This window comes from Pinus tabuliformis, chromosome Q, assembly GCF_031772625.1.
Source record: "Pinus tabuliformis cultivar Carrire ecotype Pingquan chromosome Q, CPIR1, whole genome shotgun sequence".
Taxonomy (NCBI): Eukaryota; Viridiplantae; Streptophyta; class Pinopsida; order Pinales; family Pinaceae; genus Pinus; species Pinus tabuliformis.
The window spans coordinates 357,021,441-357,039,179 of record NC_142296.1 but is presented as its reverse complement, the minus strand read 5'-3'; positions in this window follow the sequence as shown (position 1 = coordinate 357,039,179).

Here is a 17,739-nt window from a genome sequence, read left to right as displayed (position 1 = left end):
TAAGCTTTCAACATTGTCTCTCTATCCCTTATGCTGCTTAGTTCTCTTCCCATCTCCTTCAATTTCTCCTCCATGTGGCCTACATCCTCCGCTCCTTTTGATTTGGCAGATTGCATCCACTTGTGTGTCCTTGCCCTCTATTTCTCAAGTTCAAAGAATAAAGGAATGGAAAACTTCAGTGGGATTACCCTACGCCCTTCAATGAACCTATAGTAAGAGTTGAGGTTATGTTGTGGATTAGGCTCTCTGAGTTCTGGGTCTTGCTTGTTTGTTTCTTGCTGAGTGATACCTTCTTGGTCCATTTTCTAAGTTTCCTGTAGGTTTAACAAAGTTTCTTGTAGGATGGTATCTACTTCCTATAGGTATTTCTCTGTCTCATGTAGGAGACCTTTTACATTTGATGAGGAAGACCTTGTGACAGGCCTCCTAACATATGTGATCGGAGATTTGGGAGAGGCTTGTCCTGATGATCCTTCTCCTTGATTTTTCTCAAGGGGAGCTAACCTTTCTTGCTACTTTGGTGAGTTTTCAATGACAGTAGGATTTTTGGTGGGTGTTTGAAGTCTTCCTTGCCTAATCCTTGTGCACTTTCTTGTCCTAAAGTACAATGGGGCTTTTTCTTTTCCCTTTTAACTTGATAGGCATACTTAGGGAAGAAAGAGGAGCTACTGACTCTTTCTCTATGGGTTCTAGAGATACCCTTGGTGATTATTCCCCTTCTTTACCTTGAAATATAGACCTCTGTTCTTTCTTCTATTATGTCTCCACTTTTCCATTCTCCTTCTCATCCTTGTCTTTCTCTTTCTCTTCTTCCTCTAGGTCCTCACTCTGCTCATCTATCTCTTCTTTTGTTTCCTCTTCTGTCTCTTCTTCCTTTTCCTCCTCCTTTTCTTCATATTTTTCCTCCTCTCTTTCCTCTTCATTTTCTCCTTTTGTTTCTTCATCGCTCTCACGAGTAGTGGGGCTCCTGTCATATTCAAGATCTTGAATTTCTCCCTCTACCTGCATGTATCTAGAAGTTTTCCATGTAATAGGGAGTCTTAGGTTTTGTAGAGCATCTTCTAAGATAAGCTTTATCAACCCATGATGGGCTAGTTTCTAATTTTTTCCCTCCTGCACTTTGATGCTCATATATATCAGTGATTGAAGAAGAAAGTAGGGTATATTGAATTTGTTTTAAGGAGGTGTGTCTTCTCCAAATCTTAGCTCTTAAAGGAGTCTAAAGTGGTATTCATACACCACACGGTATCTCCCTTCACATGATATGTATTTAATGAGGTGGTAACTAAATTCATTCCAAGAGTATTGAGGAGCACCAGTATCGTAGCAAGAATGTTGCAATCATGGAGCTACCATTTTTACTTTATCATCCCGGGGTTTGTACAAAATTGGAGGTGATAGTGCTATATACACAAGTAAATGTGATGGTTCTATATTTTGTCACTATTTAGCTAACAAGATACCACTAGGGATTTCATGCTAGACTACTATGGATTCAGAAGATTCTTGATTGTTGATGAGAAAAAGAGAATTCTACTCTAGGAGAAAGCTTGTCCACCGCAATAAGGAAAATGACTAAAATCTTATGCTAAAAAAACACCATTCTCTAACTAACTGCTGAGAAACTATGCTTTACAAGAATGTCAATCTAACATGTATGAAATGCTATTGTCATAAGCATGGAAGTTCAAAACATCAAACATCACTGTTGTGCATGCAAAGGACTTAAATAAGTATGTTTTTTTTCTTCTTTTTATTCTTTTTATGGAAAATCAAGTGTAAACCATAATCTCTTTTGGTGATGTTCCAGGTGGCTTAGGGATGCTGGTGGATGGTTGGGAGGTTTGGGAGACACTCAGGTAACCCTAAGTGGCATCATAGGTTTTCCCTCAATTCACCCTGAAACCAGGCCACTATAGGAAAACCCACAAGATGTCCTAGAAACCTACAGGATTCCCTCTATTTCTACAGGATATAGCTGAGATAAAAATGATGGGTGATGGAGGTGATGGAAGGGCTTAGTGAAGTTTGTTGGTAGGTGGAATGGAGTGAGAAAATTCCTAGTGTCACTTAGAACTCAAAACCAATGTTAGGAGATGGTTAGATTTGCTCAGCATGCTTGGAGCAGTTTTTATGTAAAAGGATGAAATTGGTGAAGGTCTTGGTGAAAGCAAGAAATGATCATGGATGGATGAAGTTGGAAGGTGGTTGCTTGCTATGGGATCTCTCTCTACTCCTGAAACACCTGCTCTGCATCAAACATTGATATATTCCAAAAAAATCATGTAAACAAGAAGAATTCTAATAAGCTATAAAAATAGAGTTTAATGAGCTAGCTATCTACTTCGTGAATGAGGAAAATTGTAGAATGAAATGGAATTATTGATGAGATATACTGTAAGACTGAAGATGGAAGAGATGGTAATTAAATCCTACACTTGTAAACTGATCAAATGTTGGTTCAAGTACAGTAGACTCTAAATTCTATGAGTAAATAGAAATCTATCTTTTGGGGGCTGCATAGGGGTCCTTTCCTCAAGTCATGATCCTTGAAGGAAGAGGTGAGGCCAAGACATCCACTGATAGATTTGTGATGCTTTTCTCCCTTCTAACCTACTGCTGAAGTAAAGCACAAATGGAAGAAAACTAATAAGTAAACTAATCAAATCTACATTGCCTGCAATGAAATACTTCTAAGGACAATTTAATCATGAATCTACGAAACTAATTCAAGCATATAGATACATGAAGAGGAGCCTTTGCTGCTAGGGTTGGGCCCTAACCCAATAGCTTCATCCCTCTGAGTTAACTCAGTATTGGATCATGAAAAAGCTCATTCTCATTATCAAAACATAAAATTACATAACAATGTCTTCCACAAGTCTGGAGCTCAAAAATAACTAGTGTTTTTACAACAAAAATTATAGTCCTAATGAGGCTCTAGGCCTCTTTATTTATACAACTGAAGTCCCTAAAGAATTCCTTAAATATAGGGAGGCTCGGCTCCAAAACTAGAGATGAACTAAGTATTTGACCATCACTTGCTTGGCTCCCTTTTGATCTTCATGACTTGGTTGCTTGTACTCCGAGCTGGTGTGATTAATGGAGTAATATTGAAATCAGTGAGGAGTAAATGAGGAGGATTTACCTCCTACAATATCTGTCCCTTGTCCCATTCAAGTTTCAAACCTCAATCTTTCCAAAGGTTCCTCTATTTTCTCTTTAAATTTTGCAATCAATGCATATTAGTCCACTCAGCATAATATCTCACTTTAACTTGTCTCATTAAACAAAATATAATCAAGACATGTAATAAATTGTGAGAAGAGTTGATTTGACTAAGCTAGGAGGTGACTTAAGGTCCATATAGTTACCCAATGATGAGGCTCATCATCACCTCACTACTGAAAGTGTTGCTCATCCTAGAGCAACTAAATCAATATCCATGTCTTTCATAGATCTAGTGGCCTCCCTGACATTCAATGCTTCTGTTGTGGTTTCCTCTTCCTATGCATAGAATCCTGCATTCCTTTCTACCTCCTCCCACTGCTCTCTTTCTTCCTCTTCCTTCCTTCCTTCTAACATCCCCAAGAGCAGTGGTGGACTGAGTCTCAAGCCAATCAAGTTGACTTTGAGCCTTTGGATGGTTTTTTTGTACATGGGTGTCCTTCTCAGTGCTTCTCTCATCCTTTGAGGAGAATGGTACTCTCTGATTTTCACACTATATGGAAAAGTATTCCATCTCCTTTGGAAAGCTTGCATGCTTTCATCCCCTAACATTCTGAACATGTCCTCAAAATGTGTAATTGCTTGCTCTTGGGTAGCAAGATACCTGGGTGCAAGTTGAGGATCATTTGGAATTAAATTATGTGTGCTAATGACATGCATCAGATTGGACTACTAAGCTCTTATCATGAGAGGCTCAGTTTGTTCCCTTGCCAATATCTTCTTCATTTTTGTAGTCCTTGGTTCCTCATTGTTCATCCATGATGCCAAAGCCATCAACTGTAAATCCCCCAGCTTTTCATTAGGGTCCCATACATTCATACCTGTCAAAGCCATGTTATGCAAGTAGAACTCAAATGTCTTAGCCCTATCCTCTGATGTATTTTGATCTCAAAGATCAATGAATTGTCTATAATCTTGGAATGGCATAGTGCCTCTCTGTGCTATGGTATTCATTAGGAACTGTAGCCATTGTTCCTTAAGGTATAATTCATAGGACTTAGCTGGCATACTGCACTGTATTTCTTCAAAAGATAGACTGGCCATGGATGCCAATTGATTCTCTCTTTCTTACAGTTGTCCTCTCAACCATGCATTTTTTGTCTCCAACTAAGCCTTCATTATGGCCTCTCTGTCCCTCAGGCTACTTAGTTCTTTCTTTCTCAAGCTCAAAGAATAGTGGAATGGAATTTTTTTGTGGAATGACCTTGCCCTCCATAAATAAATCTATAGTAGGAGTCAAGGTTAGGTTTAGGACTAGGATCCCTTAGCTCTGGCTCCTCTCTCTTTGTTTCTCACTACATACTTCCTTCCTTTTCCAATTGTTGAGTTTCCTATAGGACTTCCTCTGCTTCCTGTAGGTCCTGCTGTGTATCCTATAGAATGTCTTTTCCTTTGGATGAGGTAGATCTGGTTATATGCCTTCTCACATAGGTGATAGGAGACTTAGGGGATGTTTGTGTTGAGGATCCTTCTTCTTCATTTTTTATAAGAGGAGCCATCTTCTCCTACTATTTAGGTGAGTCCTCAATAACAATGGGAACCTTGGTTGGAGTTTGGTGTTTTCCCTTCCTTATCCTTGTACCTTTTCTTGTTCTAAAGTATAAGGGGGTTTCCCTGTGTCTTTTTCCTTTTTGTTTGATACGGGTGCTAAGGGAAGTGAGGGCAGCTATTGCCTCTTTATCAGTGCGTTCTAGAGACACCATGGGTGACTCCTCCTTGTCTTCTACCTCTTCTTTTCCATTTCCCTTTTCACCTTTGTCTTCATTCTATTCTTCTCCCTCTAGATCGTCATATTTTTTATTAGTGTCCTCCTTGACATCTTCCTCTATTTCTTCATCACCTTCTTCCCCTTTCTCTTCATATTCATCCTCATCTATATGCTTTTCATCCCTCCCTACTTCCTCTCCATCTATTTCGGTCTCTTCTTCATCCTTCTCACTAACAGTAGGTCTAGTATCATAGGTGAGGGATTTGATATCCTCATCTGTCCACATGTCTCTGAAAGTTTCCCATTGGATAGGAATTCTTAGGTTTTGGAGGGCATATTCTATGATAATTCTAATCAACCCATGGTGGGCTAATTGTTGGTAGTTTCATTCCTACACCTTTATGCTTGTATCTATCAGTTATTACAAAAGGAAATATGGTATTTTGAACATGTGGTGAGGAGGCATTTTTGCTCCAAACCTCAATTCTTCAAGAAGCCTAAAGACATATCCATAAACCACACTACACCTACCTTCAAATGATATGTATTTTATAAGGTGGTAGCTTACCTCATTCCAGGGGTATGGTAGGCTTGTTCTCCTTACTCCATTATTGTCTTCAATGGGCTCCTCTCCCTCTAAAAGAATTTCTTCTTGGCAGTTTGACTATCCCCCTTGTTCCTTTCTCCAAGGCAATCCTTGGGGAAGTGTGGTAATTATGCTTATGAGTTCAGGGGTGAGCTCTATGGAGAGGCCTCTCACCACCATAGTGGCATGGGTTCTTGTTAGTGGAATGAGGGAGAGAGAAAAATATATGGATACCTCATCATCATACCCCCTTAATTTCTCAAAATCCCCATCCAATTATGCCTTGTGAAGATTTCTAGCACAGGAGGGTGTTGGTGAATCCTCACAGTGTTGATGGGCTCCCTTATATTAAACCCCCATGTAATTTTGTCTGGTGAATTTTGAGGAGTAGAGATGTATGATACAAATTTTAATGAAGGAGGAGATGGGACTGAAATACTTGTGGAACTATTTCATTGCACACCTATGAAATTCAATCAAGCTAGGGGATTTTTATGTTCTTTTCACTTGGAAAAATGGAAGGAAATGTAGATCCTACCTCCTCATGGTGCTTGTTGTAGCCAACCACTATGTTTCCTTCTTTGAAACTTTTCTCTACCAATCCTATAGACCGCCTCATTGTATCCTGTAGGATTCCTGTGTGATCATGTAGCATTTCCTGTTTGATCCTGTAGGAAGTGCTGCACAGGCAAAGATGAATTTTTTCTATTATGTAGGTTGCTTGGGTATGAGAGAAACACTGGTAGAGTGAGCCTCAAGAAGATGAATGCATAAGTGCATGGGGCTAAACGTTTATTTCCTCTTATGATCGAGTTGAGTGAGGTGGTGTGCTGGTAACCGAAGTATGATTTTTTCTATTTTTGGACCATTGGTCCCCACTACCACATGATCATTCCCCTCTCCTTGTAATCAACATCCACTTCAGGCATCCATAATCCCAAATGATTATGAGCTCATTCTCGTTTTATTTGACTTGAATACTGCCATGTGTGAGGGGACTAATTGTTTTGTCCTCGCTGACTGAACGAAGCTGGCCAAGTTAATTGGCCACCTTTTTCTTATAAACCAACTCATCCATAATTTTTACATCTTTTGATTACATTATGAAAATGAGAGAGTGAAGCAAGATACTTACCTGTGGTGATAATAACTTGCTGCAATTTGCTTAGGACATGAGATGCTTGTTGTGTGTTGGCTACATGTTATTTCTCTCTCCTTTCTTTATATATATCTTTCCCTTTTGATGATTGCCTTGACATGTAGGTACCTAGTGTTGAAGATGATTTTTCTGCTGCTGCTCTGGAGCTTGTTCCACCCTTGGATCTCCATGACGGAATCTCACTGCAACTCATGATTTTTATTTTGTGGGATAGGCCGCTACAGGATTTTCTACAGGATGTCCTGTAGCTACTTCTCCCTCATAATTTTTAATCATTTAAAACTGTTGGGACTTGAGGATGATGACATGCATAGAGATCAGGTCTAGGAGTGTGAATAATGAGAAATACATTTAGGTGTTGTTCCCCTCTACTCTCTGTTTCATCCTTTCTTTGTGTTTTCTCTTGAAGACTATGAATTTTTTTGAAAATTGATTTTTTTTAATGATGAATGCAGGGGTGATCAAGGTGGAGAGAGGTATGCTAAAGAAATTGTGATGTATGGTTTTCTTATTTTTTGACAAGGAAAAGTCATTTCCTTTCCCTAGGGTTACTCACTTTAGGATTCTAAAGCCACTGTAATTCCTATAGGATCATCCTATAGGTTTCTAGGGGATCATGTAGGTTTACACAAAATCCTATAGAAAACACAATACCATTGCAAACTGAGGCAAATGAGTGAAAAAATGGAAGGACTAGTGGAATGATGAAGGATAATGGATGGAGAAATAAAAATATGAGTGGAATAGGTCCCTTTTGATTCTCCTTTTCTCTTTGATCGTCCTCCTGCTGACCTGCAAACAATTTTTCATGACTTTTCTTTTCTCTTTTTTTATTTATTTTTTTATTAATTTTTTTTTGAAAACAACTAGTCTGCCTCCAAGAGGTTTTCATTCTAGTTGCTTGCCCTGGGTGCCCCAAGAGAGGTTTTCACCCAGAGATCTTTTTATTTCACTCTTTTTTTTTTTTTTGACAACAGTGGGTCGCCCCAAGATGTTTTCAACCTAGTAGTGGGATTCAAGCACCTCATGGAGGTTTTCACCTGAGTCTCCTTATCTTTCTTTTTTCTATTCTCTCAGTGACTTGATGAGGCAGGAGCTGAGATGTGCTCCACCACCATCACTGTTTTATTGATACCATAAATGAACTCTTTCTTTGACAATGGCATTTTGTAAAGTTTCAATCTGTGCCCATTAACAAGTAAAGGAATGACCTCTACTTCTATGGTTCTGATATGCAATGAACCATTATGATGACATCTCTCTATAATATAAGGCCCTAACCATATTGTACTTAACTTGCCCTTAAATTATTTATATCTAGAATCACATAACAAGGCCCAATCACCTTCTTGAAATTGCTTATCTTTGATGTTCTTATCATGCCAGATCTTCCTCTGAATTTGAGTTACCCCTATGTGTCAGAGGGCCTGCATTCTAAACTCATCTAAACCATTCAACTCGAATAATCTCTCTTCTTTTGCACTGTTGAGATCAAGATCTGGTTGGGTTGCCATCCTCAATGTATTATACTAAAATTCAATGGACAATAGGCCTTTTTCCCATAGACCATCTCATAAGGTGTGAATCCAATGGTGGTCTTCCAGGTGGTATTATAGGCCCAGGTGCCCTCAACTAGTCTATATGTCCAATCTTTCCTACTGCTGCTAACCACTTTGGTCCGGATGCCCTCCAGCGCTCTATTGGTCACCTCCACTTTCCCATTAGCTTGTGGCTGATAGGGGGTGGAGATTCTATACTTGCTCTTATGCTGGCTTAACAAGTCTTCAACCATGTTAGATGTAAACTGGCTACCTGGATCAGTGACCAGTTCTCTAGGGTACCCAAATTTGTAAAATACATTCTCCCTTAAGAACTCAGTGACCTTGTCCTCTATTGCTGCCTTAATTGCCTTGGTTTTAGCCCACTTAGTCAGATAGTCAGTGCACACAATGATATACTACTTTTTCTTGGAAGGAGGGTCAATAGTCCCAATGAAGTCCATGCCCCACTTGTGAAATGGCTCAAAAGTCACTTGAGGTTGTAGAGGCATTTCATCTCTTGGAGTAGTCTTTCCCATCCTTTGGCACTCATTACACTAACTAGTATATCTTTTCACATCCTGATGAAGAGTGGGCCAATAATACCCAACTTGTAACACTTTAAATGTTGTCCTCATTGTTGCAAAGTGACCTCCACAAGGCCCATCATGACAGGTCAGAAGGATGTCAAAGACTTCATCCTCCCTAACACACCTTCTCAGAATTTGATCCGGGCCTAGTTTGAAGAGGTTGCCCCCGATCCAAGTGAAGGGGTCGCTTTTCCTCACAATCTTTCTTTTCTCTTTGGAGGACAAATTCAGTGGGAAATGTGTAGAAACCAAATATTTTACTATGTCAGAAAATCCTGGAGAGAGAACTAAAATGGCGAATAAGTGCTCATATCGTAACTGATCATCAACGATTCCCTCCTCACCTACAGGAAAGGTTAATCTGGACAAAAATTCCGCAACAACATTTTCGTTGGCAGGCTTCTCAACAATACTTAGATCAAATTGTTCTAGTAAAAGTAACCATCTAATTATCCGAGCATTCACATCAGTTTTATTCATTAAATATTTGATTGTATCATGGTAAATATGTACAAATTTTAGCCTGTAATATAATGCCTACATTTATTCAATGAATGAACAACAGCTAGGAGCTCCTTTTCAGTCACTGTGTAGTTCATTTCAGCCTTTGATCGATTCTTACTGATAACGTAAATGGAATAACACAATTTTTCATCTATATGGCTTAGGGCCACTCCTATGGCTTTGTGTGAGGCATCATCATGAATATGAAAAAGGATGGCTCACTTTGGGCCTTAGAGAATCAGTGTAGTGTTTAACTTGTCCTTCAAGGTGTCCAGGGCCTCTTCACAGCATTTTGACCATAGAAACTTAGATTCTTTGGCCAAAAACCCAAATAAAGGAGAATCCAACTTGTTGAAGTTTTTTATAAACCTTCAATAATATCTAGCTAACCCTAGGAAACTTCTGACATCTCTCTGCTTTTGTGGAGGTGGGACCTTTTGGATTATAGCTATTTTGTTTGGGTCCACCTGTAGTCCTCACTGGGATATTGAATGTCCTAGCACGGTCCCTGCAGTCATCAAGAATTCACATTTGTCGGGACTGAGAGATAGGTTCATTTCAATGCATTTGTGCAGCACCTTACCTATGTTGGATAGAGCTTCCCAGAAATCACCTTGATAAGGTGTAAAATCCTCCATATAAATTTCTATCGCATCATGGACTAACTCAGCAAAGATACTAAGGACTGTTCTCTAGAAAGTGGCAGTAGCATTTCATAGGCCAAAAGGAAGGAGCCTAGAGGTGAAATTACCCCAAGGAAAAGTGAAGGTGGTTTTATCCTGGTCTTCCAGGCTGATCTGGATTTGATTGTACCCATTGAATCCATCTAGGAAAAAGAAAAATGTTTTCCCTGCCACACCATCTACCACTTGGTCGATGAAAGGTAGAGGGAAATGGTCCTTCTTTGTGGCTTTGTTTAACTCCCTGTAATCGACACAAATCCTCCACTTACCATTTTTCTTTGGAACTAACGCCAAAGAAGAGACCCTCTCACTATCTAAGATAGGGTAAATGAATCATACATCTAGCAGCTTTTGCGGTTCTTCTTTGACTATATCTTTAAGAGCTGGATTCATCCACCTTTGGAGTTGTCAGACTGGCTTGCAACCTTCTTTGGTATAAATTTTGTGAGTACAGACCAAGCGGTGCACTCCCCTCATTTATTTGTAACTCCAAGCAAAGGCATGTAGATGTTCCTTTAGCATGTTGCAAAACTTTTCTTCTTGGAGAACAGAAAGAGATGGATTGATTTTCAAAGCTCTCTTGGGCTCGAATTCTATGGTTTTGACATGGAGAGGGTTGGTTTTTTTGGGTTTCCTTTACTACTTCTTCCAAGGATGTTCAATCAAATCATCTTCATCCTGTTGTCCCCCTCCCATGGTTGTTTCTAAGGTATATAGTTGGGCAGAATAAAATTCATCTTCTTCCTCCTCGTCCAGCCACAAACGTAAGTCACGTTCTAGAGATGGTTGAGCAGGAGGGTAGAGGACTAACTACTTGGACATATGCCCATTCTTGTGTTGGAATATAATCCTAACATCTACATTTATTTTTTAGCCTAAGTATCCTTGAGTTAGCCACATGCACTAAAAATCATGTTCACACGTGGTTTTTGGTAAACTAGCTCAGTGGACCAACTTTCCCTTGTTTTTTGCCTTTAAACGCTTAATATTATGGAAATATTGGTCTGACCACTTTCCTAAACCATTTAGACATCTAAGTGCATGTTCACACCTAACCACACCTCATCCATTTGAGTTATTTCAGGATTGGCGCCCCACATGAAGATTCCTCCTTACATCAAAGGATTTGGTCCCCCGGATCATTTTAGTATGTTTTAAAGTTGCCTTCATTGGGAAATGCACCCCTCCTAATTCTTTCATTGTGGTTGATAGTTGGCATAGGTTGTCTCAAGTCATTGTTGCTATTTTAGGCCTCCCTTTAGCTTTTCTTAGCCTTTTCTAGTTTTTTACTAGTTTTTTCCTAGTTTTCTAGATTCAACAATTTCAATATAACCACCTCCCCTTGGGATTATAGGTTTGGTTTCTCATGTATTAATATTGTTCATTAATTTAATACATTGATTTTTGGAGCAAATCCTTTCTCTCCTCTCTTGAATATCAACAAATTACTTGTGTTTAATTTAACTAGAATTCTAGATCTATCGAAGTTTCGACAAGAATTCGACATGGTATCGGAGCTAGTTCGAATCTAGTGGATCATCTCTCTCAGCCCATAAAACTTGTTCTAAATCCTTTCAATTACTTCAAATGGAAGATAAAGATCACTCTACTCCTCCAAAGCAAAGGACTTTACGGGGTAACAATGGGAATGAAGACTGAACCGACTTCTGCAGTAGAGAAAATCAAGTATTTCAATAAATTAGATGAAGCAATTGGGTTGACGTGACTATCACTTTCCAGAGAAATCCTCTTTCATGTCAGTGGAGCCACTAATCCCGATGCGGTCTGGACCACATTGGAAGTACTATTCGGCAAGTAGGATGTTAGGTCCCTATAGTACTAGTGATTACCCCATTACTATTGCAGTTATACCCCTAATTAATATTGTTGTTCTCCTATTGCCCCCATATTGTTATTATTGTGCCCCATAGAATCCCTCTATTGTTATTTTTGTGGCTTTATATTATTATTGTTAGGTCGGACGGATTATATTATGACTCCTTAGACTCCTATATATAAAAAGGAGGGTTTGTCATTTGAATCATCCTAGAATTGTTCATTTATGTAATGTAAAGGAGGTTGCCCCCTCGAAGAGGCTGAATTCTAAGGCGTTGATCTATCTTTTCTATCTTTTCTTGAGCTGGTTTCATAACATTTGGTATCAGAGCTTTGGATTCTAGGGTTTCATTGCTCCAAACAGATTCCTGAATTACATTCCAAACAAGTGACCTGGGGAAAATCGTCATAACTTTCTCTCTGGGGATCAGATTGAAATTTCGTAAGAAGGTACAGAAAAAGGACGAAATGTAGTTTCTTGAATGAATTTTTCAGATCCAAAGGTTGAAACAGTGACTCGTGGCATGTCGTACAAGTTCGCTCTACTGAACTAGTCTATAATCAAGTCACTGTGGGAGATTTCGTATAACTCTTCCTTGGAGAATCCAATTTGGGTCAGACTTGTGGCATTGGAAAGAGGACACAGAGAGCTACTACAGATCATAAATCCAGAACTAGATGATTGGAAAGTACAGAGATACATCAGAGGCAATATCGAGCTCCTACAAAGTGAAAAAAGGTGTGTAGATTTTTTTTAATTTTTGCTTAAGCTTGGTTTGAAAATTTATTTTGAAGGAATTCAAAGGACATAGTAGAGCATTATTATTGGTAACTGATGCCCCGAGGAAAGAAAATGCAAATACCTAGTAAGGAACCTGAAAGCTCTAGCATGACTCATGAAGAAGAGGAAGAAATGCTACATGATATTTCAAAATTACAAGAACAAGTGCAACAAATGTCACGCAGTTAACAGAAGCTAAGATAAATGGCATGGAAGCTAAGATGAATGGCATGGAAGCTAAGATGGACAATTTGAAGATAGAATTGAACACAAATTTGAAGACATGCATGGCAGATTTGAAGACATATTTGACAAATTTTCTACAAGAAATACTTACTAATGGTGAAAAGGTAGTAAAGGAAACTCATGATGAGAACAAAAGAAATGTTAATCATGATTCCATAGATGCTAATGTTTGATCGAAGACTCACCATATTCCAAAAATAGATATGAAGAAGTTTGATGGTAAGGATCCCGCCACATGGATATTACAGATGGAGCAATTCTTCGATCTCAATAATGTGCAAAACACACAAAAGGTACGTATGGAAACATTATATTTGGAACCAAATCAGTTTGTATGGTATCAATGGCTTTGCTCTTGTAAAAAATTTATCACTTGGGCAATTTTTACGGAAGAATTGGTAGCACATTATGAGGATACAAAAAGCAACACTTTTTTTAGCCAATTGATAAGTCTCAAACAAAAGGGTTCAATAATGGAGCACATTGAGGAGTTCCAAAAATTGGACATAAGGGTAAAAGATATTCCAGAGGAGCATAGGATTGATGTGTTCATAGGGTCTTTAAAGGATAATATCCAAAATGATGTTCGCCTTTTGGAACCTGATTCATTACAGAAGGCATTCAGGTTAGAAAGAAAAATGGAAAGAAAAATTATGGCAACCAGGAAGCATACCACTCACAACTATAAAGACGGAAGTGTTGTTGCCCCTAGTCTTCCACAACCTATAAGGTTGAAACCACAATAATTTGAAGAAAAAAGAACAAAAGGGCTTTGTTACAGTTGTGATAGCAAATACACTAAAGGTCATAAGTGTGTTGAGAAGAAATTATTCTACATAGATTGTGAAGAGGAAGAAGAAAAGGAGCAAGAAAGGTCAAAAGAAGACGATATACTCCAAGAACAAATCCTAGATGAAGAACAAATAAATCTAACCATATCTTGTAATGCATTGGTGGGAATTACCACTCCTCAAACCATCAAGATAAAAGGACAAATAAAGAAGAAAAAGGTAATAGTGTTGATTGATTCAGGAAGCACCCACAATTTTATTCATTGTAAGGTAGCAAAAGAATTGAATTGCTTCTTATATCCAGCACCAGAGTGTCAAGTGATGATTGCAAATGGAGGAACAATAAATTGCTCTGGAAAGTGCCATAATATCAAGCTATCCATGGGAGAATATGTATTGACTAGCCCAATGCTTTCCATTCTAATGGGAGGTGTTGATGTTGTACTAGGAGTCCAATGGCTACAATCCTTGGGTACAATAGCTTTTAATTTTCAAGAACTTTTCATCAAATTTTCTACGGAAGGAAAGGAAGTTGAATTAAGGGGTATTGTAGGGAAACCAGGAAAGATAATCAGCTCTAATGGTATGACAAAGCTTCTAAAAGAGGAGCAAAGAGGTGTAATTGCACAATTATGCTCGCTAGATGTTTCCACATCGGAATCATCTATTTCTCCAGATCTCCAAAAAGTCCTGGACAAGCATTCCAAGGTATTTGAGACTCCCGAAGGTCTCCAACCTATGCGTGATCATGATCATGCTATTCATCTGATTCCCGAAAGTGTTCCTCCAAACATCAGGCCGTACAAATATCCCTATGTCCAAAAGAGTGAAATTGAACGTATGGTTGCAGAAATGCTAGAGGTTGGTATAATTCAACCGAGTCAAAGTTCTTTCTCTGCTCCAATAGTATTGGTGCACAAGAAGGATGGATCATGGTGCATGTGTTTGGATTATAGGGAGCTCGACAAGCTCACTATTAAAGATAAGTTCCCCATTCCTATCATTGATGAATTGCATGGATCAATTTACTTCACCAAGTTGGATCTTCATTCAATATATCATCAAATTATAATGAAGACTGAAGACATTCCGAAAACATCATTTAGAACTCATGAGGGTCATTATGAATTTTTGGTCATGCCTTTTGGCCTTACCAATGCACCTTCAACATTTCAAGGTTTGATGAATTCAATTTTCAAACCATTCCTTAGAAAATTTGTGTTAGTATTTTTTGATGATATACTAATCTACAACAAGTCTTGGAAGGACCATGTTGAACATGTTGACAGGGTGCTACAACTATTGGAGGAGAAACAATTATATGCAAAAGATCCAAATGTTTCTTTGGAGTCTAGGAGGTGGAATATTTGGGTTATATTGTATCTCATGAAGGAGTTAAGGTAGACCCTAGCAAAATTAAAGCCAGTAAGGAATGGAAAATCCCCACATCCATAAAGCATATGCTAGGATTTCTTGGGTTGACAGGGTATTATCGCAAGTTTGTTAAGAATTATGGGAGAATAGCAGCACCTCTAACAACATTATTAAAGAAAGATGCATTTTCATGGACTCTGGAAGCAACAAAGGCCTTTGAACATCTTAAAGAGGCAATGTGCTAGGCACCGGTCTTAGCTACACTGGACTTCACAAAAACATTTATTGTGGAATGTGATGCTTGAGGAAATGGAATTGGTGCTGTTCTAATGCAAGATGAAAGACCCATTGCTTTTGAAAGTCGTCCAATCAAGGGAAAGTTTTTAGGAAAAGCTATTTATGAGAAGGAAATGTTGACAATACTCCATGCACTTAAGAAATGGTGACCCTACCTAATGGGAAGACACTTCAAGGTAGAAACAGATCATGATAGCCTTAAATACTTTTTAGAACAAAGATTATCCTCTAAAGAGCAACAAAAGTGGGTCACAAAGATGTTGGGTTATGACTTTGAAATCATCTACAAAAGAGGGAAGCAAAATGTGGTGGCAGATGCACTCTCAAGAAAGGATGAGGATGTGGAAGCATTGTTGTGTGCCATTTCTATTATCCAACCAGATTGGATAAACGAAGCAAGGGAGGAATGGAAGAATGACGAAGAAGTATGGGCACTTATTCAAAAGTTACAACAAGATTCCAGTACGTCTGATACATTTAGCTGGCAAAATGATTGGTTATGGTACAAAGATCGCTTATACCTCTGTAAGAATTCCCAGCTAAAACAAAAGATTCGTATTGAATTGCACACTTCTCCCTTAGGAGGTCACTCAAGATTTTTAAAAACTTACCACAGGGTTAAGAAGGAATTTTTTTGGGATGGCCTTAAATCAGATATTCAAAAGTTTGTGGTGGAATGTTTGGTTTGCCAACAAAATAAAGTTGAAACAATTAAGACACCGGGTCTATTACAACCTTTATCCATTCCAAGCCAACGTTGGGAGGAGGTTTCAATGGATTTTATCACAGGTTTACCCAAGTCTAAGAGAAAGAGTGTCATCATGGTGGTAGTTGATAGACTTACCAAGTATGCACACTTTTGTGCATTATCACATCCATTTAAAGCCAGTATAGTTTCTACTTCATTTATGGAAACAATTCAAAAGCTACATGGAAACCCAAAGATTATTGTAAGTGACAAAGATGCCATTTTCACTGGAAATTTTTGGACAAAATTATTTTCTTGTCTTGGTACTCAGTTAGCTCATAGCTCATCTTATCATCCTCAATCTGATGGGCAAACTGAGATAGTAAACAAATGTTTGGAAGGATATCTTCATTGCTTTATATCTGATAAACAGACACAATGGGTCAAATGGTTGCCTCTAGCTGAATGGTGGTATAACACTTCCTTCCATACAACAACAAAAATGACCCCATTTATGGCACTTTATGGGTATCAGCCACCATCCATCACATCATATTTAAGAGAAAATTCTAAGGTTCAGGCAGTGGAACATCACATCGAACATCAACAACAAGTCCTCGAACTCTTAAAGGATAACCTCGTGTTGGCACAGAATAGAATGAAACAACAGGCATATCAACATCGCAGTGAAAGAAGTTTTGATGTAGGTGATTTGGTATTCCTACGGCTACAACCATATAAGAAAATGTCCCTCAAGCAAGCTAAGAAGGATAATAAATTATCACCAAAGTATTATGGTCTGTACAAGGTGTTGCAAAAGATTGGTACTATGGCATACAAATTGGAGCTTCCTGCAGCTTCTCGATTGCACCCAGTTTTCCATGTTTCATGTTTAAAGAAGGTTATAGGCGACAAGCTTCCAGTTCAAACAATATTACCAGAACTTGACGAGGAAGGAAAAATTATCTTGGAACCGAAAGCAGTCACAGAAACAAGAACTCGACAGCTACGAAATTGATCAATTTTAGAGTATCTTATCAAGTGGAAGAACTTATCTGCTGAAGATTCCACATGGGAGGATGAGAATTTTATGTAGAAGTATCCAAAACTACTCAAGCATTGAGGACAACACTTTTTTTAAGGAGAGGGGCATGTTGGGTCCTTGTAATACTAGTGATTACCCCATTACTATTGCAGTTATACCCCTTATTAATATTGTTGTGCCCCTATTGCCCCCATATTGTTATTATTGTTCCCCATAGAATCCCTCTATTGTTATTTTTGTGGCTTTATATTATTATTGTTAGGTCGGCTGGATTATATTGTGACTCCTTAGACTCCTATAAATATAAAGGAGGTTTTGTCATTTGAATCATCCAAGAATTGTTCATTTATGTAATGTAAAGGAGGTTGCCCCCTTGAAGAGGCTGAATTCTAAGGCGTTGATCTATCTTTTCTATCTTTTCTTGAGCTAGTTTCATAACACAGGATGAAATGAGAGTGCATCAACTGGAGAATGAACTCGTATCCCTCGCTCCAACTCATTTCAGCAATCTGCAAGAATACTTCACCAAGTTTAAATCCCTTCTAGTTGAACTTGATTCATGTGGAGTCAAGAAAGAGGAAGATCAACTCATCCTTTCGATTCTATCGAAAATAGGCCCTGAATATTCTGTATTTGTATCGTCTTTTCAAGCATCTAAATTCACTCAGGAAAAATGGAAAATGCC